This window comes from Rhinoraja longicauda, chromosome 6, assembly GCF_053455715.1.
Source record: "Rhinoraja longicauda isolate Sanriku21f chromosome 6, sRhiLon1.1, whole genome shotgun sequence".
NCBI classification, from domain to species: Eukaryota; Metazoa; Chordata; class Chondrichthyes; order Rajiformes; family Arhynchobatidae; genus Rhinoraja; species Rhinoraja longicauda.
Window position 1 is genome coordinate 61964615 of NC_135958.1, and position 27618 is coordinate 61992232.

The following is a 27618-nucleotide window of genomic DNA, read 5'->3' on the forward strand; positions in this document are numbered from 1 at the left end:
ATAATGCTGTAAAGACGGCCCTGCCACGCCGCTGGCTTCTCTCCCCTTTCCAAGAGGTTCTTTGCAAAGCAGAAGGTCATGTGATGCTTGCAATGCTGATCTATGCTCCTCTCAACCCAAGTAGACTTTGTCTTGGGAGGTTCAGAGTGACAGCTACAATGAAAGCTATTAGTGTGACAGAACAGCACACTTTAGTTTAGTTTAGAGATACATCACAGAAACAGGCCCTTTGGCCCGCTGACCAGCGATCCCCGTACACTAGCACTATCCCACACACTAGCACTGTCCTGCACATTAACCTACAAACCTGTATGTCTTTGGAGCGTGTGAAGAATCTGGAGCACCTGGGTAAAATCCACGTGGTCATGGGAAGAACATACCAACTCCGTACAGACAGTATCTGTAGTCAGGATCGAACCCGGGTCTCTGGTGCTGTCAGGCAGCAACTCTACCGCTGCGTCATTGTGCCGCACTTGTGTTGCTGGTTACAGGATGAAATGTCAGTGATTCCCATTAACCACTGGCAGTCTTGGTCAAAATGAGGAGGCAACCGGGTGATCACCAAGGCGTGCCAGGAAGAATGCACTGAAGAAAGCGTGGGGAAAGAAATGGATGAATAGGAACGAGCTCAGGAAGTGTAGGAAGGAACTGCAGATGCAGGTTTGAACCGAAGGTAGACACAAAATGCTGGAGTGACAGCGGGGCAGGCAGCATCTCTGGATAGAAGGAATGGGTGACATTTTGGGTCAAGACCCTTCTTCACTCCCATTCCTTCTTTCCAGAGATGCTGCCTGTCCCGCTGAGTTACTCCAGCATTTTACGTCGAGCTTTGGTTTGGAGGTGGCTTCGCGGGAATGGCTGAGGATATGAAATCCGAGAGCGGACTATTGAACCTATATGATGATGATTAGTGTGAGAGAGAGTCTGGAAATAGTCAGGATGTCAGGCAGCATTTGTGGCGGGCGAGTAAGCAAGCTTTCGGTAATGAAGCCTGGAGACCATGGGAATCCATGCTGAGCAGAGTGTCAGATCCTTCATGCCCATTTACTTCGCCTCAGTTCATTTCTGCTCCTTGTGTACCATTTATTAACAAATGCAGATTAACAACTCTGCTCTTTTATCCAACAGTAATGTCTGTCACTTGTATTCCCGTGTGATAATCAGAGATTCTGCGCAGCAGGTTCTGGAAACGTGCCAGGGTAAGACGTTGTGTATTCACTCCCTTCTGCTGATGGCCTAGGTGGTGAAATCTACTTGTTGCGCACTCTGCTTGCAGAGCAGCAGATGCCAAGTTTGCCTTTAGTTGCAGATTTGAAGTTCATTTGTGCTGCCTGATGCGGTCCCTGCAGCAGGTTTGGAACAGTCAGGTTTCTTGCTGCTTTCTACAAAGTCACTGTGCCTGCCTTCCTGAGGCAATCAACTGTGATCCACACACACGAAAGACTACCACAGTCCACTTGCCTCCAACGTAGCAAGGGTTCCATGCTTGACATGGCCACTGATCAGAGAACTTTTGTTAAACCATTTAATTCTCATTACGTCGTATAGGGGGTAGCGTTGCAGGAAGTTACATTTTATATTTGGCAATAAGAATGGTGACAGTCTCTTACATGTGTAGGACATGCACAATCTTTAATATTGCAGGTGACCTAAAACTGAAGGGTTATTTCTGTTGGTGACAGACTGTTTTGTTGGGTTAGGGATGGGATTGGCACAGGAATTTAGTTTTCATTACATCAATTCATGTTGTAGGAGCAGAATTAGGTCATTCAGCCCATCAAGTCTACTCCGCCATTCAATCATTGGTGATCTATTTTCCCTCACAATCCCATCCTCCTGCCTTCTCCCCATAACCACTGACATCTTTACAAGAATCTGGTAATCTCTGCCTTCAAAATATCCATTGACGGTCTCCACAGCCTTCTGTTCGGAGGCCGACAAGGCATAGAGCAGGCAAAGGAGTTTGTATTGTGACACCTCTTCTTTCTTTAGGATATGCACAGACGTTGTGTGTCATCAAATGTTTATTTGAACACTTCCTCTGTTCATCCCTGGTTTTATCAATTAATAGCTCTGTCCAATCTTTGCTGGTGAATTCATCTCACATTTCTCCAAACTAGTTATAGCTTGCAATGTGACTCATCCATCATCCTCTTAAACTCAATGCTGAAGTCCATTGTACATGGATGGCTGTTAGCTGGATGTGCCGCGAAGGTTAGATTATTGACCCAATGTTGAACTCAGACTTTATTCTGTCGGAAATACATTTCGTCCAAAACTGAATGGATAATGTACCTATAACAGTAACCTAACTGAGTGAAAATCAGAGAGCAAGTTTGCCCAGATGTAACAAAGACACATGCATATTTTAAAAACATCAATATTCTGGTGTGCAATAAACTCTGTGGCCTGATGTTAATAAATAAGACATAAATTTAAGCTGCAATCATGAGACTGAACCACTTTATGTATTATGCATGTACATTTATGATGGAGTCCATTTAATTTCATATTAAAGTACTGTGTAGAACTTTAAAATGCTTGAAAAATAAAACAATGTTCTGGAGCAACTCAGCAGGTCAGGCAGCATGTCTAGAGAACATGGATAGGTGATGTTTTGGGTCAGGATCCTTCTTCAGAGCTGCTGCACTATAAAATTATTGAACTCGGATTCCTGGAGACATACATCATGGAAACAGGCCATTTGGCCCAACTTGTCTATGCCGACCAAGATAGCTATCTATGTTAATACGATAGTATAAGAAAATAACTGCAGATGCTGGTACAAATCGATTTATTCACAAAATGCTGGAGTAACTCAGCAGGTCAGGCAGCATCTCGGGAGAGAAGGAATGGGTGACGTTTCGGGTCGAGACCCTTCTTCAGACTGATGTCGGGGGTGGGACAAAGGAAGGATATAGGTGGAGACAGGAAGATAGAGGGAGATCTGGGAAGGAGGAGGGGAAGGGAGGGACAGAGGAACTATCTGAAGTTGGAGAAGTCGACGTTCATACCACCGGGCCGCAAACTGCCCAGGCGAAATATGAGGTGCTGCTCCTCCAATTTCCGGCGGGCCTCACTATGGCACTGGAGGAGGCCCATGACAGAGAGGTCAGACTGGGAATGGGAGGGGGAGTTAAAGTGCTGGGCCACCGGGAGATCAGTTGCGTTAATGCGGACCGAGCGCAGGTGTTCAGCGAAGCGATCACCGAGCCTGCGCTTGGTTTCGCCGATATAGATAAGTTGACATCTAGAGCAGCGGATGCAAGAGATGAGGTTGGAGGAGGTGCAGGTGAACCTCTGTCTCACCTGGAAAGAATGTTTGGGTCCTTTGATGGAGTTGAGGGGGGAGGTAAAGGGACAGGTGTTGCATCTCGTGCGGTTGCAAGGGAAAGTGCCCGGGGTTAGGGTGGTTTGGGTAGGAAGGGACGAGTGGACCAGGGAGTTGCGGAGGGAACGGTCTCTGCGGAACGCAGAGAGGGGAGGGGATGGGAAGATATGGCCAGTGGTGGGGTCCCGTTGTAGGTGACGGAAATGTTGGTGGATAATTTGTTGGATCCGCTGGCTGGTGGGGTGGAAGGTGAGAACGAGGGGGATCCTGTCCTTGTTGCGAGTGGGGGGATGGGGAGCAAGAGCGGAGCTGCGGGATGTAGAAGAGACCCTAGTGAGAGCCTCATCTATAATGGAGGAGGGGAAGCCCCGTTTTCTGAAAAACGAGGACATCTCGGAAGCCCTAGTGTGAAACACCTCATCCCGGGCGCAGATGCGGCGTAGACGGAGGAATTGGGAGTAGGGGATAGACTTTTTGCAGGGGACCGGGTGGGAAGAAGTGTAGTCCAGATAGCTGTGCGAGTCGGTGGGCTTGTAATAAATGTCCGTCACTAGTTTTTCTCCTGTGATGGAGATGGTGAGGTCCAGAAACGGGAGGGAGATGTCAGAGATAGTCCAGGTATATTTAAGGGTATATTTAAGGTATATTTATGTTAATACGATGCTACTGTGTTTGGCCCAAGTCTCTCTAAACCTTTCCTATCCATGTACCTGTCCAAATGTCTTTTAAAGGTTGCAACTGCACCTCTTTCTACCCTCTCCTCTGCCTCTACAGATTCTGCCTGACCTGCTGAGTTCCTCCAGCAGTGTTTTTTTTGCGCTCATGTATCCTTGCCTACATTATTTATGTCTTTGATGTTGATTCAAGGTTATTATCCAGGGCAGTGGAGGGAATTTCCTGCTCCCCACGGGACATGGGGTCAGTCGAGGATGAGTGGAAAACGTAGAAAGGCAATGAGAGTGTTATTTAAACAGGCAAACAGGGAGAGAGAGACAAGATGCGAGCCATAAACTCAGAAATGTTAAATAGGATGGACAAAAATGGTGCAACTTCGCAAAGGGAATAATTTGTTTACTGATGTGAAACTGAAAAGAAATTGCTAAATATGTTCACTCAGTTTATGGAGCAATTTTTGAAATAGCTGCTGTCAATGCCACTGTAAGATGGTGAAACAAACCTGGTGTTTGTTGTCACTGTGCAGAGCTGAAACTCAGGGACAGAGTGATAATTAAACAATGCAGAGAGATGTGGGTTGCAACCAATGAAGCTGACAAATAAATGTTCTTCATAGAACATAGAACAGTACAGCACAGAAGCAGGCCCTACGGCCCACAATGTTTGTGCCAAACACGATCTCATCTGCCTGTACATGATCCGTGTGCCACTATTCCCTGCACTCCCATGTGCCTATCTAAAAGCCTTTTAAATGGCACTATCGTAACTGACTCTACGACCACCCCTAGCAGTGCATTCCAGGCCCTCACCACTCTCTGTGTAAACAACTTGCCCCAGTACATCTCCCCCTCTCACCTTATAGCTGTGCCCTCCAGTGTTGGACATTTCCACCCTGGGATAAACGTTCTGACAGTTTACCCTATCAGCATGTCATTCCAGCATCTGATGTTCCTTGTACCTACAGTAAATTGATGAATTTACACGGCGCCTACCCCCACCTTCAAAGTCGAGATTTGGAGTTTTATTCCAGCTCTGGGGCTTCACCGGTCGTGTTCAGAACAAAGAACATTGCAGCACGCACAACCGCAATACATCCCTGGTAAGATCTCTTCAATTTTATTCAGCCAAAAAATGGTTGATTGTACAATTGGTTTCACGCATATATTGTGGTAACTCCACAGGACAGCAATCTCTTTTCGATGACATGGTGTAATCAGTCAGAACATTACAGCTAATATCTGTTACTTAGCTTCACATTTTCTTGAGAAATGAAACAAAGTGTTGCTTCCCATTAAAATCTATATTCATCAGTCGCTCTTTATGTGCAAAGCCACACAGCTCTGTAACATTAACCTTCACATTGACTGTACCTTTTAAACATTTTTATCTGCTCTTTTTCATTCTGGATTTTTTTCTGCCAAACGTCTTTACAGTTTTTTTTTTGAGTTTAGACATAATGGTTCTGATGTCAGATGTGAAGTCTAAATCAATGCCTTTAATAATTTACTCAATCGATAGATATATATTAATTTAGGTGTTCTGAATTGGGATTAGGGATTCAGCAATTCAATACACCAAGAGAGTGAAGACAAGTCTTTTTGTAACCTTAGACCAATGAGAATGAAGGAGGTGCCAAATTTAGCTCAGGAGCTGTGGAATGAAACATAGTCAAGGTTACCTGCTGACCTGTCTTATTGAAAGAGTCTCATCAGTCATCAAATCTGTTAATAGACACTTTTCTGATACACTTCCACAATATATACACAGAATATTTCCAATCACACTTTTTGAAAATTGCAAGCATTAAATGAAATAAAACAAGAGACAATTAAATTCAGGAAAAAACTGCAGATGTTGGAAATCTGAAATGAAATCAAACATGCTGGAAACAATCAGCAGGGCAGGCAGCGCCTCTCGGGCTGATGAGGAGTCTTGGATGGATCTGACACCTTAACTGGTTCCCTCCCCTCAGAAGGTACCTTACCTGCTGAACATTTCCAACCTGTTCTGTTTTCAAAACAAATTAAACTTGGTGTCCAGATCCCACGCTTGTCACTCTGTCAACGTTAAAGAGTCAAGGTTCTGGAGCAACTCAGTGGATCAGACAGCTTCCTTGGAGAACATGGATAGGTGATGTTTCGTATCGGGATCCTTCTTTAGACTGAAGGGTCTCGACTGAATGGTCACCTATCCATGTTCTCCAGGGATGCTGTCTGATCCACTGAGTTATGCCAGCACTTTGTGTCTTTCCTAAATACAGCTGGACCTACTAGATCCAAAGATTATTGAACTGTTCTACTAAATTATCAAGCTTGCTTGTGCTTCTTCCCAGATGTGTAAGGCCTCTTGTGCGACAGCTGTACATCAGTAGGGAGCTCTTGTCCTGGAGGTGAAGCTGACCTTCTCACACAGCAAGATACAGTTCACAACAAAATTAACAAAACACTCGTCAGGTTTCACAAGTGCGGATTGCTTTGAATTTACCGTAATGTATACAAGTATATTTAGTTTTGTTTAATTTATAATTGTCACATGTACAGTGAAATGCTCTTTTGTTATGGGCTATCTGGTCAGTTAAAAAGACAATACATGATTACATCAAGCTGTCCACTGTCCACGTATACTGGATAAAGGGTGACATTAGTAAAGGAAATTCCCTCTGAAGATAAAGTAGTTTTGGAAAGAAAATGGACTGTATCACTTCCTTAATTTCTGTCATGGCAGCTGAGATCTCTGTTGTTTAGTTTAGAGATACAGTTCAGAGATACAACGCGGAAACAGGCCCTTCAGCCCACCGAGTCCACGTCGACCAGCACACTAACACTACCTACACACACTAGGAACAATTTACAATTATACCAAGCCAATTAATCTACAAACCTGTACGTCTTTGGAGTGCGGGAGGAAACCCGAGCTCCCGGAGGAGACCCACACGGCCACCGGGAGAACATACAAACTCCATGCAGACAAGCAACCTTAGTCAGGATCGAACCAGGGTCTCTGTCGCTGTAAGGCAGTAACTCTACCACTGCGCCACCATGACGCCCAAATTTGCTCATTGCTGTCAGAATCTCGGTATTTATCACATAATGTAAAACAAGAAAATAACAAAGAGCCGAGGTGAAAACAAACCACTCAGGTTTCACTGATGAGGTTAAAGGGTTTTCTTTGAATGACACAGGATCAAAGAAGACATTTTTCAGTCAGCCTAAATTCATTTACTTCACAGAGTCTACAAAATGTGATTCAAACCACAGTTGAACTATCTTTTACATATTTGTATGGGACAGCACAGCAAAAACTAATTCTGCATCCCTCATATATGGAACATTATCTTGAAAGAGGTTCGCAAGCTTCCCCTTATTCAACAGAGAATAAAGCCGAGGAAGTGAATGGCTCGGAATGATTCAGAAATGTTACAGTGGGCTGCTGGTACTATGAATTAATTGTGTGTTACGTCAATGACCAGATCTTACTGGAAGACCTACAGTAATATAAAGTATGTCTCATCTCAGTGAAATACTTGCAAGTGGCCATTTATAACCTGCCATTGGCAGAAATGAGTCATTGCTACATTTGTCAATCAAAAGATACTGGATTGAATGCCCACTGCAGAATTCTGACACGCAAGCTAATTTCAATACTCATGTATTACACTGAGCATTGCCTGAACCATTATCTTTTGAGTCGGGTGTTAGACTGAGGTCATTTCAGTCTGAAATAAAGAGAAATTACTGGAAATAGTCAACAGGCCAGCCAGCTTCTATGGAGAAGGAAACCGAGTTAACAGTTTGCAGCTGGGAGTGGTTCCAAAGTTTATGAATCCATATAACAAAATTATCAGGGGTACACAAAGCAGGAATCTGGAGTGAAAAGCAAACTGCTGGAGAAACTCAACGGGTCCAGCAGCATTAGTGGAGGGAAGGATATGTTGGCGTTTCAGGTTGAGGTACCGCATCAGGCTGAGAGTGGAGAGGGAAGAGAGCCAGTGGAACGAAGGTAGGGGAGGGTATGGGTTGAGGGAGAGACAGGGGGCCAGTACATGTAAGGTGGATCACCTGCTTAGCACCACCTGTCTCACCCCTGGCCATCCCCTCTTTATATAGACTCCCTTCCCTCCCCACTCTCAGCCACCGACGCAGGGTCTCAAATCGAAACATCGACAATACCTTCCCCCTCCACCTCCCACATAGATGCTCAACCCGATGAGTTCCTCCAGCACTTTGTTTCTTTGCAACTAAATGATCAAATTAACACAGCAATTAAACTAGCCTCCATGGAAGCTGCTGAATATTCCATTAGTTTTTCTTTTTATTTCAGTATATTCAGTTTTTACTTTTCACCTGGTCAATCTAGTTAACTTTTACACAAAATCTTCAAGGATCTATTCAACGAGCAGGGTCACCTCTTGGCACACCGGTTAATTTCCTTCTCTTCAAGACAAGCACCAGAGTGGTAGTAAATAAGACCGGCCACTTGCAGAAGATCCAGCGGGCCGTGACCTGCAGGGGGAAGCTGCCAGGCCGGTCCCTGCTCGTCCTCCGAAGACCAGAGACTGGAGAAGATGTAGCCGGTGACGACGGACGTGAGGAGCAAGGCTGATAGGAGAAAGAACCAGGGTCTGGCCTTCTATGCCCTCGAGGTCGGCTGCAGGGGGCGCCACCGGGGCACAAAGGTGAACGGGCAAGGAGAGGAACTTTGGTTCGCAGGTCGATCCACACGCCCAAGAAAGCCCTACAGCTCGTAAGGCCAAGAGCACGAACTGGACTTTGAAAATAGCACCAAAACTTGGCACCTCTTGCATGCAGTCTCAGTGAACCATTTCTCCTCACTTTGTTAATCGGGGATGGTAATACTTTATTGAACTGTATGCAAAAAATAATAATTTCATTGTGTGTTTGCACATGTAATAATAAAGCACCATTGACCACAGATTGTGAATCTCACTTGCTCTTATCGGGTCCTAGTTAACACATTTCTGAATGCAATTAAATGGGCATTAAACATCTTGAGTCTCCAAACAACACAATCCAGATAAATTTGAACCGGCCTGAGTTCACATTTCATGCAGGTACAACCACAGGGCTTCACTAAATAATGTCACCACTATCCTGACCAACAAGACGGCAACGGCAGAATTAGTCCAGAGTCCATACTATCATGAATATCAGCAGTAAACATTTGGGTTGGCAGTATAGGTCAGTCTCATCTCTCTAAGGTGAAGTCTGCATACGCGGCAAAACCCTCATGTTCCCACCAAGGAAGTTCGCAAAGATAAGGAGCAGAGTGGGGGTGAGAGTGGGCAACGTTTATAGGAGATGCGCGGGGCAAGTCTTTTTACTCAGAGGGTGGTGGGTGCCTGGAATGCACTGCCAGCGGTCTTGGTTGAAGCAGCCACGTCAATGGCATTTAAAAGACCTTTGGATAGGCACATAGACATGCAGGGAATGGAGGGATATGGGTTATGTGCACGTAGATAAGTGATGCTCTTGGCATCATGTTCGGCACAGAGATTGTGGGCTGAAGGGCCTGTCTTGTGCTGTAATGTTCTATGTTCTAAGAAGCAATTTGGAATAGAGAGAGAGTGCTGGTGGAAGTGAGGGAGGGAGAAGGTGGCAAGTGATGAGAGGGAGAGAGCTGTTGCATTTTATATCACTACTTTGAGATATTATTCAGTGTTAAATATGCTCAAATGGTTGGCCTGTTGGAGAAAAAGAGGTAGCGGCATTTACCCAAGGCAAACCTGGGTCATCATACGATCTTCATGGATCTGGCGATGTATTGAGAAGGGCTTTTTATTTCACAAAATGCTGGAGTAACTCAGCAGGTCAGGCAGCATCTCAGGAGAGAAGGAATGGGCGACGTTTTGGGTCGAGACCCTTCTTTAGACTATTTCTCCGCATTTCCCAGTCTGCACGGTTGTCAGGAGGAGTTAATCTATGGTGAGTCTTTCATTCAGATACAGAGCTCCTTCCCTCTAATGCCACAGACGCAATGTAAATGAAGTCTAAAGGTTCTGCACAAAAGGTGTCCTTTTCATGAGATTTTTAAACACAATTAAAATGCCCCCGATATTCTTGGCATCATTACCCATTTTCTCTAAAGGAAGCAGATTCTGTACACACTGAGATGGTCTTTTTGTCTAATCAACAATTCACACTCTGCTTCAGAATTTGATTCGTCAGATATCGGTTTACTCCTGCCGCATTCTACCACCCTGAATGAGCTCTTATGAAATCAATACTCTTTTAAACTAGGTGCTTCATATCAAAGTCCATACTTCATCTAACTTCATGTAAATCAGTACATTAAAGGCTAATTGAGAAGCTGCTCAGAATCAATAGTCTGGATAGAAGGGTTATTTCTGGCTGAGACACATCGCAGAGCATTGGTGTAAAGACGTCACCAAGTCTGCCGCTGACAATTTTATTATTGATTACGTTTTTTGAAGTAAGGTCAACAATAGATGTCAATTACTGGCTGAAAACTGGAGCAGTCAATTATTTTGCTCCTTTCTTGTGTACATATATATATTGTGTAGATAGGGTATGTTGGGCGGCGTGGGCAAGTTGGGACGAAGGGCCTGTTTCCACGCTGTATGACTCCATGACTCTAAAACGCCCCATCTAGGATAGTCCCAACTGCCTGCATTTGACCCATATCTCTCTAAATGTTTCCTATCTGGAATAACTCGCCAAAAACTCCAAGGAGCAGGAGGGTCATTCAAGTGCAGTGCTACAGGAAACCAAGAGTGCAGGGCCCCTGCCCATGGGTAGAGGGGGTAACAGAGGCACCACCCTTCTTGAGCAGAGTCTATGACATTGGCCAGTACCACCGTCTCGCTGTGGCTGGCTGGACTGCGCTGTCGAGTACCGTCCATCCTAAAGTCGGACTGCCGCCACCACCATCGGCAGTTTTCAGACCAGAGGCCACCCACCGCGCAGAGCCTCGGACACGGGTGCCACAGAGCGGTCAGAATAACAGGGAACCAGGGAACGCAGATGTTTGCGGAACTGTGGAGCATCGTGGACAATACGGCTCACCCCGCCATGACACACTGGTCAACCGGAGGAGTACCTTCAGCAACAGACCGGTTCCACCAAGATGCAGTACAGAACGGCACAGGAGACCCTTTTTTCTTGTGGCTATTAAACTGTACAACTCCTCCCCCTTCTGTCGTGGGGTGGACTGACTCCCCTCCTTCCCCCCCCTCCCCAATCTTTGCACATCCCCAATCCTTTCCACTCATCACTTTAATTCCATGTTTCATGTGTTTTATGACTGTTGGCAGACCAATTTCCCGCCTGAGCTAAATAAAGTTCCATCGTATCGTATCGTATGTCTACAGTCCAACACAATGGTCATGTATCTTTATCATATCATATCATATCATATATATACAGCCGGAAACAGGCCTTTTCGGCCCTCCAAGTCCGTGCCGCCCAGTGATCCCCGTACATTAACACTATCCTACACCCACTAGGGACAATTTTTTACATTTACGTCTTTGGAGTGTGGGAGGAAACCGAAGATCTCGGAGAAAACCCACGCAGGTCACGGGGAGAACGTACAAACTCCTTACAGTGCAGCACCCGAAGTCAGGATCGAACCTGAGTCTCCGGCGCTGCATTCGCTGTAAAGCAGCAACTCTACCGCTGCGCTACCATGCCGCAGTTAGCTGCAACTGCAAAATATATGACCTCAGTGCTTTTCAACTTTTAGCAAACTCCACTGAAGAATATAAAGATAGATTGACTCAAGGAAAGCAACCTCTCCCAGTCTCTCAACATTCTGGAGGCCGAATCACTGGATGAATTTAAGATGGAGGCCAAATCACTGGATGAATTTAAGATGGAGGCCAAATCACTGGATGAATTTAAATTGGAGGCCAAATCACTGGATGAATTTAAGATGGAGGCCAAATCATGATGGATTTAAGAGAGAGTTCGATAGAGCTTTGGGGGCTAGTGGAATCAACGGAAATGGGGAGAAGTTGGGCACAGGTTACTGACTGTGGATGATCAGCCATGATCACAATGAATGGCGGTGCTGGCTCGAAGGGCCAAATGGCCTCCTCCTGCACCTATTTTCTATGTTTCCATGTTTCTATTCAAAACATATTCTGCTCATTTCTTTCCGTGAAGTGGATAATGTTCCAGTGTATGCATTGCACTCTAACTGTTCTGGTGCTGTCGATGTGTTTAATGTTTTATATCCACTTGATGGCTCTTGCATCAATAAACAGATTTAAAAAAACAACAACAGAGATAATAACCGTGATTTGACTTGCATCACTTCTGACATTTCTGCTTTGTTTTGTGTTATGAGCAAACTTTGAAATCTTACATTTGGCCCCACAGCCAAATGTCCCTTTTGTCAATGATGGCAGCCTTTGAAAATCCGGGTCTACAGAGACATTGCTGCTCAGTACCTCTGAACACTTCCCGTTGATGGAGTTATTGCAATCATTCACTTCTGCCTTTTCAGCAGATCTACTGTATTCGTTGTTCAAGGTGTGGACTCTGATACATCGGCATGACCAAACGTTGACTGGGCGATCATTTCGCTGAACACCTTCGCTCAGTCCGCCTGGACCTACCTGATCTTCCGGTTGCCAAACACTTTAATTCCTCTTTCCATTCCCACACTGACCTTTCTGCCCTAGGCCTCCTCCATTGTCAGAGTGAGGCCAAACACAAATTGTAGGAACAACATCTCATATTTTGCTTGGACTCCTTACAAACCAGAGGTATGAATATTGATTTCTCTAACTTCAAGTCGTACCAGCTTCCCCGCCCAAGTCGTACCAGCTTCAAAGTCGTCTTGTTGAGTCCCATTGTCTGTACTCAATTCTCATCCAGCACACAGCTAACAATGGCCTGTTTCCTTTATCATCGTTATTTTTTTGCATACCTTTTATTCATTTGTTCTATATCTCTCTACATCACTGTCTACATCTCTCATTTCCATTTCCCTTGACTCTCAGTCTGAAGAAAGGTCTCGACCCGAAACGAAACCTATTCCTTTTCTCCATAGACCCACTGAGTTACTCCAGCTATCAACCTGAGCATATCTGTTGTGCTGCTGTCAGTAGGAATTTTATTGTTCTGTTTTGGGACATATGACAATAAAACACACTTGACTTGACTTGATTTGACGTGTTTTCAAGCTGTAAGACAAATATTTAGCACTAGAAGTCTTGAAGCAAACTAAAATAGTATGACAGTATATTTGGTGAAGACACCCAAGTTTACTTCATCAGCACTTTCCTTGGCCCCTCCATGGTCTCTGATCCGTCAGTGTTTGGGTGACATTCAGAGATGGTGTATCAGATATTTTGCCCAGCTGAAGATTCGAAAGACCAACAATGCCCCTGTGTTAGCTCCCTGGCACGAACTCACTCTTCCACCGCTGACCCTACCCATCCCATGCAGCTGTGGGCTGAGCTAGTCTGAACTTTAACCTTCTGACCCTCTGAGGGGGGTCACTGATTATAACCAGTTCAAGAGCAGAATTGCCTACTTTAACTGTGAGATTCTGCCCCTTGCCAGCGGTGCCCCAGCTCATTGGCTGCAGGAACCCTTGTTCTCAGACACACACCTGCCCACAGCTCCAGTTTCCACTCCCCCGAAACCGAAACTAAAACGCATTCATAATTCTGCTGCACAGTATCCCAACCTGCACCAAGTTCAATCATCCATCACTCCCTTGCTGACCTAGAACATAGAACACATAGAACATAGAAACAATACAGCACAGGAATATGGGCTTTTGCTTAAAAAAATGCCCCAGTGTTAACTTTGTCAATTGCTCTTAGAAATCCTTTGTCATCGTCCACCCCCCTTTCTCTGGAAGTTCCGGCTATACCACAGATCTTCAAGGTATCCAAACATCTCGAGTCAAGGACTCTTGTACCTTTAAATTGACCCAAAATGCTGGAGTAACTGGAAAGAAGTGCAGATGCTGGTTTACCCCGAAGATAGACACAAAATGCTGTCCCGCCGAGTCACGCCTGTCCCACTGAGTCACGCCTGTCCCGCCGAGTCACGCCTGTCCCGCTGAGTCACGCCTGTCCCACTGAGTCACTCCAGCATTTTGTGTCTCTCTTTGGGGTAAACCAGCATCTGCAGTTCTTTCCTACACACTCTTGTACCTTTCCTCTCTTAATCTTCTCCTCCCTTCATTACCGCATCATTAACAGGGCAGTGCACCTTACAAAGACTATGTATTCACAAAATGCTGGAGTAACTCAGCAGGTCAGGCAGCATCTCAGGAGAGAAGGAATGGGTGACATTTCGGGTCGAGACCCTTCTTCAGACTGAAGTTTGACCCGAAACGTCACCCATTCCTTCTCTCCTGAGATGCTGCCTGACCTGCTGAGTTACGCCAGCATTTTGTGGATAAATACCTTCGATTTGTACCAGCATCTGCAGTTATTTTCTTACAAAGACTATGGGTTATTTGTCTGGGACGTGCGTTTATATTAAAGGAATTCCATAAATGCAAGTTGTTTTTATAAGGCAAACATTTTTCTGGGCAGTGGAAACTTGACAAACTATGCTCCAGTTAAAAAGGGATTCTCCTTTCTGGTGCTCTGCTTGTCACTGTTTGGACTGGAGATACCTGGCGGCTGATGGTGCGTGAGTGTTAACAGATTATAAAACCCTCTTCACCACTCATTCAATGTGGAATGGGAAGCAACAGATCAGTTTGAGTTTGTGGAGCAACTTCAAGGAGCTTAGCTCCATGGATTATAATTTATCGATTTGGGGCCCGTTCACCACTCCTCTGTGTGGCTTTCTGAATCAACACAAATCGAATAAAAACTAATTCTGTTTATTTGTCACGACTCCATTTCAGAAAATACTAAATTTGAATAGTAGAAAAAACAGCATAAAAGACATCCGAGGCCAAAATACGATACGATGCGATAGAACATTATTTATCCCAGGAGGGAAATTGATCTGCCAACAGTCATAAAAAAGACAAGATACAGGAAACATGAAATTAAAGTGATGCATGGAAAGGATTGGGGATGTGCAAAGATTGGGGAGGGGGAGTCAGTCTCAGTCTCAGTCTCAGTCTCAGTCTCAGTCTCAGTCTCAGTCTCAGTCTCAGTCTCAGTCTCAGTCTCAGTCTCAGTCTCAGTCTACCTCACGACAGAAGGAGGATGAGTTGTACAGTTTGATAGCCACAGGGAAGAAGGATCTCCTGTGGCGTTCTGTCCTGCATCTTGCTGGGACCAGTCTGTTGTTGAAGGTGCTTCTCAGGTTGACTAGTGTGTCATGGAGGGGGTGAGCTGTATTGTCCAGGATGCTCCACAGTTTGAGGAGCATCCTCCCCTCCAAGACCACCTCCCATGAATCCAACTCTGCCCCAGGACGGAGCCAGCCTTCCTGATGAGTTTAATTCTATAGGGCATCCGCGGCCGTCACCCTGCTGCCCCATCACACGACAGCGAACAAGATGGCACTGGCTACCACCGATTGGTAGAACATCTGCAGCATCTTATTGCAGACGTTGAAGAAGTGGAGCCTCAAAAAGTTACAGATTTAAATTAAAATAATTTGTCAAACTTTGAGAAATCTGGTTTTCATATGTTCTTTCATTCAATATCTTCAATTCTTAAATCCGTCTACCAAATTGTAGTTGGGGCAATCGAGATTGATAGATTTTTGATCAGTAAGGGTGTCAGGGGTTATGGGGAGAAGGCAGGAGAATGGGGTTGAGAGGGAAAGTTAGATCAGCCATGATTGAATGGCAGGGTAGACTCGATGGGCCGAATGGCCTAATTCTTCTCCTGTGACTTATGAAGTACACCATGTCACACAGGGTCACAAGACTTTCCATCTTGTTTGTGAGAAGCTCAGGATCACACATTCGCTGATTATTTTAGAACAAACAAATACATCATTCCCAACTCCATAAAGAGAATTGGTTGTCGTTAGCTGATGAAAATCAATGATGAGAGACCGGGTTTTATTTGCACACGCGACAAGTTGTTGACAAACATCTCACTGTCGGGGACTTTGGTTGCTTTTCAGGTGGGAGGAGCCAACTTCCAACCACGCACCAAACCAACTTCTAACCATGCACCATACCAACTTCCAATCACACATCACCAAACAGTGAAGGTGTGATCCTGAGCTTCACGCAAACAAGATGGAAAGTCCTGTGACCCTGTGTTTAGAGCACCAAACCAACTTTCAACCATGCACCAAACCAACTTCCAACCATGCACCAAACCAACTTCCAACCTTGCACCAAACCAATTTCCAACCTTGCACCAAACCAATTTCCAACCATGCACCAAACCAACTTCCAACCATGCACCAAACCAACTTCCAACCTTGCACCAAACCAACTTCCAACCATGCACCAAACCAACTTCCAACCATGCACCAAACCAACTTCCAACCTTGCACCAAACCAATTTCCAACCATGCACCAAACCAACTTCCAACCTTGCACCAAACCAATTTCCAACCATGCACCAAACCAACTTCCAACCATGCACCAAACCAACTTCCAACTTTGCACCGATCAAAAGGAGAACTGATTTCGCATTAATCCATCACAAATTTCAATCTGCCTTATCATTTCCAAATCCCTCTCCCTCTGCCTGAATATTACCGTCTCATCAATAACTTCATCAGTTGTTCATGGTTTAAATTGTGAAAAATCATATTTCAGAATGAGTTCATAAATAAATTGGATTATTGGGTTAAAATGCAATGGTAGCGAATGGCGTTGTTTATCGAGAACAACGGTGAATCTCGCTTCAGCATCATTCCCGTGCACTGTTTGTTCACTCCTTTCACTGGCTGCAGTGAACAGTTCACAGCAGCAGACAGGTGTGTCCTTTATTTTCTTCCTCAGGAATAAAACACTACTTGTCAAATTAATTTTTCAGAGCAGTGGCAAAAAACTTGTTTGGTAGTAAATACACTTAACACACAATTAAGAAACTCGTGCCTTGAAATTCACTCTTCATTTGTTGTGATGGTGATAGATTTTATACTTTGCACCCACAATAGATTTTGGTGAAATCTGTAGAACGAACATTAGAGGCGAGAACATTGCATGTTTGGTGCTGTAAACGACTGATGAATTTGTTGTATCTTGTTCCTGAATGAACAAGCTCCAACTCTCTCAGACGTTTTTATGTCGCGGTATATGAAAGAAGCTGATGTTCTAGCATCAACAGAGGCTCTGCACTGGATTGGAGCCTGGTTTCATGGTCAGTAGGTTCTGATTTCCTTGTTCATTTGTGCAGTAAACCCAAAAATTGGTCTCAGTCTTTTACAGAATGAAATGGCGAACATACACTGGCAGCTTCAGAGTCAGTAGTCTCCTCGGCAGAATCCTAGCTAATTGCTGGAGGTACTGGGGACCACAGCAACATGGGGCACAGCAAAAACCAACAAAGTTAATCTCTTAAAATCCATGGAATCCAGGAATAATCCAAGATTAAATCACAATTAAATTATGCCATTCTGAAGTGCAATCTCCATTCAGGTAAAAACATCCAACAGGGATAACATTATCTGCAGCCCGAACGATTAATATTCTATTGAAATATTTCTTGCAGTATGTGTGGGAAATGATCTGTGCTCATTTCATTTCACAGTTAATGGATCATTCATTTCTGAAGATTGCTCTCAGCATCACATTAATAATCTGCTAAATACCTTTGTGTCTCGAGTACATTCAGAATTTCTCCTTTGAAATGTGAAAAAAAAATTGAATTTATTCAAAGTATCCATAATTCTTTTTTAAAAATAAGCGTTCCTTCATTTTATGTTACATCTCTTCCCATCACCACATTCTTCAGGCAAGAACCGCTCCGATGGTTGGACATCTCCAAGAAGCACAAATTTTATCAAAAAACTGGAAGGTTGGACCTTTCTATTCCTCACCTTCTTGTATTACTAAACAATCCCACATTGTGTCAGGTTCATTGTGCAGAAAATTTAAACTGCTCCACAGTCACTACATCTGAACAAGGACAGAGCATGGTACACCTCTCCCCAGGTACCTTCCCCTGCAACCGCAGAAGATGCAACACCTGTCGCTATACCTCCTCCCTCGACTGTCCAGGGACCCCGCCAGTCCTTTCAGGTTATGCAGAGGTTCACTTGCACCTCCTCCAACCTCATCTACTGTATCCATTGGTCAAGATGTGGACATACATCGGCGAGACCAAACGCAGACTGGGCGATTCATCTCGCAGAACATCTTCGCTCAGCCCGCGTGCACCTATCTTAGAGCAGCTTGTACTGGAGCCAACCAGGGAGATGGCAATTCTGGATTTAGTATTGTGCAATGAACCAGATTTGATAAGGGAACTCAAGGTAAAGGAACCATTAGGAGGTAGTGACCATAATATGATAAGTTTTAATCTGCAATTTGAGAGGGAGATGGTAAAATCAGAAGTGTTAGTATTGCAGTTGAACAAAGAGGACTATGGAGGCATGAGGGAGGAGCTGGCCAAAGTTGACTGGAAAGGGATCCTAGCAGGGATGACGGTGGAACAGCAATGGCAGAAATTTCTGGGAATAATCCCGAAGATGCAGGATCATTTCATTCCAAAGAGGAGGAACGATTCTAAGGGGAGTAAGAGGCAACCGTGACTGACAAGGGCAGTATAAAATGAAAAGAGAAGACGTATAACATACCAAAGATGAGTGGGATGCCAGAGGATTGGGAAACGTTTAAAGAACAACAAAAGGTAACTTAAAAGGCAATACGGGGAGAAAAGATGAAGTACGAAGGTAAGCAAGCCAAGAATATAAAGGAGGATAGTAAAAGCTTCTTTAGATATGTGAAAAGGAAAAGATTAGTTGAGACAAATGTGGGACCCTTGAAGACAGAAACAGGTGAATTTATTATGGGGAGCAAGGAAATGGCAGATGAGTTGAACAGGTACTTTGGTTCGGTCTTCATTAAGGAGACACAAACAATCTCCCAGATGTACTAGGGGACAGAGGATCTAGGGTGACGGAGGAACTGAAGGAAATTCACATTAGTCAGGAAATGGTGTTGGGTAGACTGATGGGACTGAAGGCTGATAAATCCCCAGGGCCTGATGGTCTGCCTCCCAGGGTACTCAAGGGGGTGGCTCTAGAAATCTTGGACGCATTGGTGATCATTTTCCAATGTTCTATAGATTTTGGATCAGTTCCTGTGGATTGGGAGGGTAGCTAATGTTATCCCACTTTTTAAGAAAGGAGGGAGAGAGAAATCAGGGAATTAAAGACCAGTTAGCCTGACATCGGTGGTGGGGAAGATGCTGGAGTCAATTATTAAAGATGTAATAGCGACGCATTTGGATAGCAGTAACAGAATCGGTCCAAGTCAGCATGGATTTACGAAGAGGAAATCTTGCTTGACTAATCTTCTGGAATTTTTTGAGGATGTACCAAGTAAAATGGATAAAGGAGAGTCAGTGGATGTAGTGTATCTGGACTTTCAAAAAGCCTTTCATAAGGTCTCACACAGGAAATTAGTGGGCAAAATTAGAGCACATGGTATTGGGGATAGGGTATTAACATGGATAGAAAATTGGTTGGCAGACAGGAAACAAAGTGTAGGAATTAACAAACCTGTACGTCTTTGGAATGTGTGAGGAAACCGAAGATCTTGGAGAATGGGCGGCATGGTGGCGCAGCGGTAGAGTTGCTGCCTTACAGCGAATGTAGCGCCGGAGACTCAGGTTCGATCCTGACTACGGGCACCGTCTGTACGGAGTTTGTACGTTCTCCCCGTGACCTGCGTGGGTTTTCTCCGAGATCTTCGGTTTCCTCCCACACTCCAAAGACGTACAGGTTTGTAGGTAAATTGACTGGGTAGATATAAAAATTGTCCCTAGTGTGTGTAGGATAGTGTCAATGTGATTCGGTCCTCAACAAAGGGGTCACACACTAAGAGAGGAAGTTTTTTTTTTCTCTTTGAGCACCATGAATCTTCAGAAATCTGTGCTCCACCAGCTGAATCATTGAAGGTATTCAAGGCCGAGTCAGGAGAGTTTGGTATCTTGGGCAACTGGCTGGAACCTGGAGCTGAGGAACAATTATTGAGGCAGGAACGGGGGCCTCTCAGCCCACTCCTGCTCTTTATTGCTTACATTATTAAATCCTGAATGTGGAAGATCCATGCAGTCCATCAATCTCTATCAGCCTATGAAATTGTGGATCAAACACCACTTTTAAATGACATTTGGACAGATGCAAGGATAGGAAAGATGGAAAATAGCAACGCACTTGAACCGGTAAAGTTGCTGCCTTACAGAGCCAGAGACCCGAGTTCGATCCTGACTACGAGTGCTGTTTTTGTATGGCGTTTTTACGTTCTCCCCGTGACTTGCGTGGGTTTTCTCCAAGATCTTCGGTTTCCTTCCACGCTCAAAAGTTGTACAGGTTTGCAAATTAATTGGCTTGGTAAATTGTCCCTAGTGTAGGATAGTGTTAATGTGCAGTGATCGCTGGTCGGCGTGGAGATGGTGGGCCGAAGGGCCTGTTACCACGCTGTATCTTTAAACTAAACTAAACTTAGGGAGCAAAATAACTTTAAGTGCGTCTCACACAACTTACAGTGAGTAAAACTCTGAGTAAAATGTGTTCACTTGTCATAGAGTCACACAGCGTGGAAACAGGCCCATCGGCCCAACTTGCCCACGCCGACTAATATGCCTCATCTACACTAGTCCCACCTGCCTGCATTTGGCTTATATCCTTCTAAACCTTTCCTATGCATGTACTTGTCCAAATGTCTTTAAAATGTTGTGGTAGTACCTGTCTCAACTAACTCCTGCACCACCCTCTGTGTGAAAAAATTGCTCCTCAGGTTCCTATTAAATCTTTTCCCCTCACCTTAAAATCTATGCCTTCTGGTTCTTACATTTATTGCTGTCACATTTATTCAAGCGTCAAACACATTTTTGCTCACATGGTCCGAAAATAAACAGCAGCACACAATTTAATTTCGTGGCCGCTTTATTTTAAATAAATTATGATTAGGTTCAATAATTCTAATACATCTCCTGTTTACTGACTCAGTGTTTGATAAAATGAGTCATGCTGTTTATTCCAACTTTTATACTTTCTGCAAATAATTTTACTTGAATAAAGTACTTTCCCTTTGCTCCTAAATGTAAGTTGAGATAACCTTCAGTGTCACTGTGTGATCCTGCATTGTGTTTCATGCGTAGCTGTGCGTTTCTGTGGCAGAGGACTTCAATGGAAGGCCTGCGTTCAGGGATGTGTGGGGTAATCAGTTTTGAACGGACACTTACTATCACGGACCACACAGTACGCAGCTGGGAGAGCCGAGCTCTAGTGATCCAGGTTCAATCCTGACCTCTGGTGTTGCTTGTGTGGAATTTGTACTGTGAGCATTTCCATCGGGTGTTCCATTGTTGCAATAAACTGTTTCGAGTGCAGGCCGACAGCAGAATCTAGGATGGCTTTGATGGGAATTGGGAAGAAGAGGTTACAGGGAAAATAACAGGGTAATTAAACATTACCCAGCATGTTCAAAAGTATTTGTTTATTCCTGGAATTGCTGCAGTTTCTTACTGCCGCCAAATGCAGAATAATTTGGTAGACTTAAAAAAATGAAATATAAGATTCACAATTTTTTTTTAGTAATCGGTCTCTTATTGATGATAATTTTCAAATTACAACATGGTTTATTGAAGAAACTACAGTCAGTTGTGTGTAAATTAACATTAAAAAATGACAAAACCTTCAAAGCTGTCTTGCAAATCCATTTCTGCTGACTGCTTTGAAGAACTAAGAAAAATTATCGAGCTAGGCATTTCAGTTCACTCAAAGTTCACCTCTCATAGACCAATGGACTAAGATTACATCTTTTATAATCACACCAACTTCAAACATCTAAGTTATACAGTTTAACTCTTCCCACTCCAGCTTGGTGGTTCACTGCAAAATCTACTTAATTTGTGGTGTTTAAGAGACCGGAGAAGCTGGCAAGTTTCATTAACTTCGTGACTCTTCTGCGCACAACTAACAAACTAAATACAGACTGAAGAAAGATCCAAACCCGGAACGTTACCTATCCATGTTCTCCAGAGATGCTGCCTTACCCGCTGAGTTACTCCAGCACTTTGTGTCTTTTTTTGTAAACCCGCGTCTCCAAAGCCAACAACATCTTCAGTTTCCACACTAAATCAGTCAGGTGTTCGATCTGAGTTCACCATTCAGAGATGGTAGATGAACCTGTCTCCTCAGGCTGTGTTAGTGAACAGTCCTGATGCTGTTGAATGGGTGAAGCACCCTTACTCAAAGCACAATGTGCTGGAGGAACTTAGTGGGTCAGGCAGCAACTCTGGAGGGGATGGACAGGCAGCAACTCTGGAGGGGATGGACAGGCAGCAACTCTGGAGGGGATGGACAGGCAGCAACTCTGGAGGGGATGGACAGGCAGCAACTCTGGAGGGGATGGACAGGCAGCAACTCTCGAGAAATAGACAGACAACATTTCCGGTTGACACCTTGCTTCAGAACTGATCCTTCTTTCCTGTCCCGACCAGAAACGTCGCCTGTCCATTTCATCCACAGTTGCTGTCTGATCTGCTGAGTTCCTCCAGCACTTTGTATTTTGTTCCAGATTCCAGCATCTGGTGTGTGTCTCTCCCCTCACTCACTGGTCTTCTTCCCCTCTGCCACACACCCATTTGGTCCAGATCCAGACCATCCCATGTGAGATCCATTCAGTGTTTGGCTCTAGAAACAGTAATCTGTCACGTTGGTGGGCCAGAACACATCAGGTCCAAGAAGCTCCTTTGGAAAAAAAAGCCACTTTCAATAGGGTGGAGTGTGTGGTTTTGAGATTCTTTCAAGTTTGCTTCTTATTTGTGACTTACTCTACAAGGATATACAGTGGATGACGCAAATAAAAAAATGGATAATTAATTATTTTCCAGATGCACAAGGCTGTTTCTTTATAAACTGTTTCACTTCACAATCCAAGTCAGTGAACATGTAGCTGGCATGCTTAGTTACAATCTTTGAGTAACTTTCTTCATTCATGAATTTCAGGAATCAAAATGGTCACCTCTGTGTGGAGCCACAGGAGATGGGCAAGGTCCTAAATGATTATTTCTCCTCTGTATTTACCTAAGAGAAAGCAGTAGGACGGAGGAAATTGGAGCAGTCACTGGAAGTGTTTTGAGAGCAGTCAGGGTTACCATAGAAGAAGTACTGAAGATAGGCAAATCTGCAGGGCCTAATCAGATATATCCGAGGACATTGCGGGAAACTAGAGAGGAAATTGCGGGAGCCCTGGTTGAAATTTACGAGTCATCCTTAAATACAGGAGAGGTGCTGGAAGACTGGAGGGTGGCAAATGTTGTGCCTCTTTTCAAGATGGGCTGCAGGGAAAATACTGGGAACTATAGGCCGGTGAGCTTAACATCTGTGGTTGGTAAGTTACTGGAGAGTATTCTGAGGGATAGGTTATACAGGTATTTGGACGGGCAAGGGCTGATTAGGGACAATCAGCATGGTTTTGTATGTGGGAGGTCGTGTCTCATCAATCTGATTGATTTTTTTGAAGACGTGACCAAAAAGGTTGATGAGGGCAGAGCTGTTGATGTTGTGTACATGGACTTCAGTAAGGTGTTCAACAAGGTTCCGCTTGGTAGGCTGCTCTGGAAGGTTAGATCGCATGGGATCCAAGGAGAGATAGCTGAATGGATAGCAAATTGGCTCCATGGAAGGAAGCAGAGGGTGATGGTGGAAGGTTGCTGCTCAGACTAGAGGCCTGCAACTAGTGATGTGCCTCAGGTTTCGGTGCTGGGCCCGTTTGTCACCTACATCAATGATTTGGATGAGAACATACAGGGCAAGTTTGCTGATGATACAAGTTCGTTTTTTTGCAGATAGTGAAGATGTTTGTGAAAAGATTGCAGCAGGATCTGGATCGATTGGCCAGGTGGACGGAGGAATGGTTGATGGAATTTAATACAGAAAAGAGTGAAGTGTTGCATTTTGGGACGTCAAAGAAGAGCAAGACCTACACAGTAAATGGTTGGCTTCTGGGTAGTGTTGTAGAGCAGAGGGATCTAGGAGTACAGGTGCATGGTTCCTTGAAGTTCGAGTCGCAGGTAGATAAGGTGGTCAAAAAGGCTTTTGGCACTGGCCATCAGTCAGAGCATTGAGTATAGAAGTTGGGAGGTCTTGTTGCAGTTGTATAAGACGTCGGTGAGACCGCATTTAGAATATTGTGCATTTACAGTACTGTTTTTAAACCTCGTTTAAATGCTTTTGTAGCATGAACAAAACATCAAGTACTAGGTACAGCCTCAGCTTATAAAAGGTGCGGGGGATCTGAGCAATTCATAGAACTTGGTTTAATTTCACACATTGTCCATGTTGTCCATGTAGTGGCTTTCTCTGCCAATGTCTCATCTTGTTGCATACCAGAATAAGATCTGATATTGACTCGGGTTATTTTTGCCTTTTACCCCATTAGACAGGTGGTGTAATCAACCATTAGGGAAAGCTTAGATTGTTCTTGGTATATAATAGCAGTAATATTTGGGAAATACTGTTGGCGGGGAATTAAACTATAACGCTGTGAAGTACACACCATTTCAATGCCTTATTGTCTTCCTCAGAAGAACGATCACACTTTAAATTATTCATGGTATTACAAGAACAGCATCAAACACGAGGGCCCTTCAGAATTCACATTGCCACCGTCCTCTCCTTCCTGGCAAAATCTGGTTGTTTTAGAGACTGGGACAGTCACAAGGTGCTTCACGCAATTAACTGGTTAACATCCAAATGTCTCCGTAATGGGGAACATGCTGATGAACCAGCGGTTAATTTCCCATTTTTTAAACTCTATAGTCCCATTAATACGAGATCCATCTCTAATAATCAATAGATGATTCATCCACGACTGCACTGGACACAGTCCTGCCATGTTGTAGATGATGCAGAAGAAACTAAGTGGCTCCATTTACGCCATAATCAATTATTTACTCATTGTAATCAATAACGTTGGTCATGAACTATAGCAAGCACTGGCAAAGGTCATGCTTTCAATATTGTTATTGCCCTATTTATTAAGAATATATAATACACTGTGTGATATTCTGCAAAGCACTTGAATAATTCATGAGCTCTTATTAAATGCACCTCCACATTTCATGAGCAGCCCAAGTTACCAGAACAGTTGAGAGAAGAACGTTCTTGAAAGAGTCTGCAATGTCTGACAGATGATGCCAGAGGAAAGACAAGGGTTTTAGTTTCAACTCCAATCCTTTCTCCTTTGTGAATAAACCATTGGCTTTGGTCAAATTATCTTGTTGCTTCCTAAATAAATAAAACCTGGTGGCGGTTCAGGGAATGCTAACTCGTAGCAGCAGAGGCAGCAGCAAGGTGGGCTCACATCAGACTCAACTTCCACCGCAGATGGGAGTTTTAATCTGATACGTATGAAAGGCTCTTACATTCAGAAGTCATCTTTAATTGAATCTCAAAACAGGCCAACGATGTTGAAAGGAGAGGAGCTGACTGCTCAGTGTTGGTTTTAAATATATTAACTTAATGCATTCTCTCAGTGTCTCAAAACCACATGCAAGATTTAGTGAAGGAAAATGGAAAAGAAATGCAGCCGCACGCATGTGTTGTGATTCATCTGGCACCCTGCTTGCATTCACAATCGGTGAGACTCAGATAGAAGCTCAGTCCCCGGCACACAAACACTGCAGCCTGCAGTGGCTGTGGCCTGAGACTGGCTTCAAGCAATCCAGAAATCACTGAATCACAGAAATCTGTATCCCCAGACTGAAGGGTGATAGTTTGTGGTGCTCCCCACGGACCTGTGCTGGGACCACTCACTGCCCTTTGATCAATGATTTAGACACAAGCATGCAGAATAACATTCCCGAATTTGCAGATGAAATAAAGCCTGTGGGGTTGGCCAGGAGGGGGAAGGACCGTGATAAACTGGTAAAAGATACAGATAGGCTGCCAGAAAGAGCAGACAAGTGGCTGTTGTAATTTAATACAATTTGGCAGAAATAACACAACATCAGATAAGTGATGCATTTTTAAAAGGTTTGCTGGAACAGTGAGATCTGGCTGCAGATGTATGTAAATCTTCATGAGTGGCAGTGCATGTGGAGATAGTTGTTGGTAAAATGCATGGGATTCTCAGTTCATAAGCAGAGAGCAATAGTACAAAGCAAAGGAGATGTGATAAGCTTGGACAAAGCACGTTGGTGAGGCTGCAACTGGAATATTGAGCTCAATTCTGGCCAGCTGACTTTGAGGAGAATGTGAGGGTCCCAAACAGGAGGCAGAAAGATTAACCAGAACAATTCCAGGGATGGTGGGCTTCAGTTAGACACCTGAAGAAATTGGTTTAGTTTAGTTTGAGGGAAGAATGAAAATATCAAAGTCCCAGGTTACATGGACAAATTATTAATTAAAAAACACAAGAAATGTTGAATGTACCAAATGTTGAATGTCCCAATTAAACTCTATCCACATGGGGTTGTGCAACACTAATGGGATAATCAAGTTACTTCACACACTGTGGTGCAACAACGCAAGCCTACTGGGAAAATTAGACCAATAGAGTATTGGAATTATAAATGTATGGTTAGCTGTTTAGTTTAGAGATACAGCACGGAAACAGGCCCTTCGGCCCAGCGAGTCCGCAACGACCAGCGATCCTCGCACATTAACATTATCCTACACACATTATGAACAATTTTACATTTATACCAAGCCAATTTACCTCCAAACCTGTGCATCTTTGGAGTGTGGGAGGAAACCGAAGATCTCGAAGAAAACCCATGCGGTTACAGGGAGAACGTACAAACTCCTGCAGTCGAGATCGAACCCGCCTCCCTTGTGCTGAAAACGCTGTCGGGCAGCAATTCTACCGCTGCGCCACCGTACCACCCCATTCAGGGGAGATTCAATGAACAGTACTGAAGTAGACATGCACAGCTCACAGCACCAGAGCTATCTATTGCATCCGCTACCACAGTGCCTAGTTTTCGAAGGTTATCCAATTCTGTGTCCGCTGGACATCTGAATGCTGTGCTCCCTTTTGATGAACCATTTGTTGCTGGGACCAGCCGCTCCATCTAAACCAACCATGGTTTGTACATCCCTCCCAAACTCTCTCTCCTCTGACTTACCCAAGAACAACACGGGGTTACACTGAATGCATGAAAGGTGGGGAGTCTGGAAGAAATTCATTCATTTTTATCCTGAAAACACTGACATATTGGAGAGGTATATTCATCTAAGGGACTAGGCTACTGAGTGGGTACATGTTAACAACTGTTGAGTAATTTATGGCTTTCTACTAGTTAGCTCTGTTTTTAAAGTTCTGGCAATTTCACATTAAGCTGCTGAGAGAAGGTTTCAATAATGTGTATGTTATTTCCAACATCAATTTGGAAAGAGAAGTAAAAATAAATAGTCTTTTACTTTTAACTCTGGATTTAACGTTGAGCCATGACTGCAGGCAGAAACTTTCTCCAGCTGCAACTATGTGTTTCATGTTTTCCACTTTTACAAATTAGTACCAACTGTACCGCTGAGATGAATGATCCCTGTTGT

At 44.1% G+C, this 27618-nt stretch overlaps 1 protein-coding gene across 3 annotated transcripts in view; it reads right to left on the minus strand.

The window, feature by feature from the left end:
• sdk2b (sidekick cell adhesion molecule 2b) overlaps nt 1–27618 on the minus strand; it is a 599240-nt gene that overhangs the window by 378208 nt on the left and 193414 nt on the right. Inside the window, exon 1 of one of the 3 annotated variants that reach the window (XM_078401133.1) lies at nt 21300–21359. The exons of the other annotated variants lie outside the window; for them this stretch is intronic. The gene's annotated coding sequence lies outside the window, so the exon portion shown is untranslated. Of the gene's footprint in view, nt 1–21299; nt 21360–27618 lie in introns of those variants that run through there. 3 annotated transcript variants of the gene reach the window in all.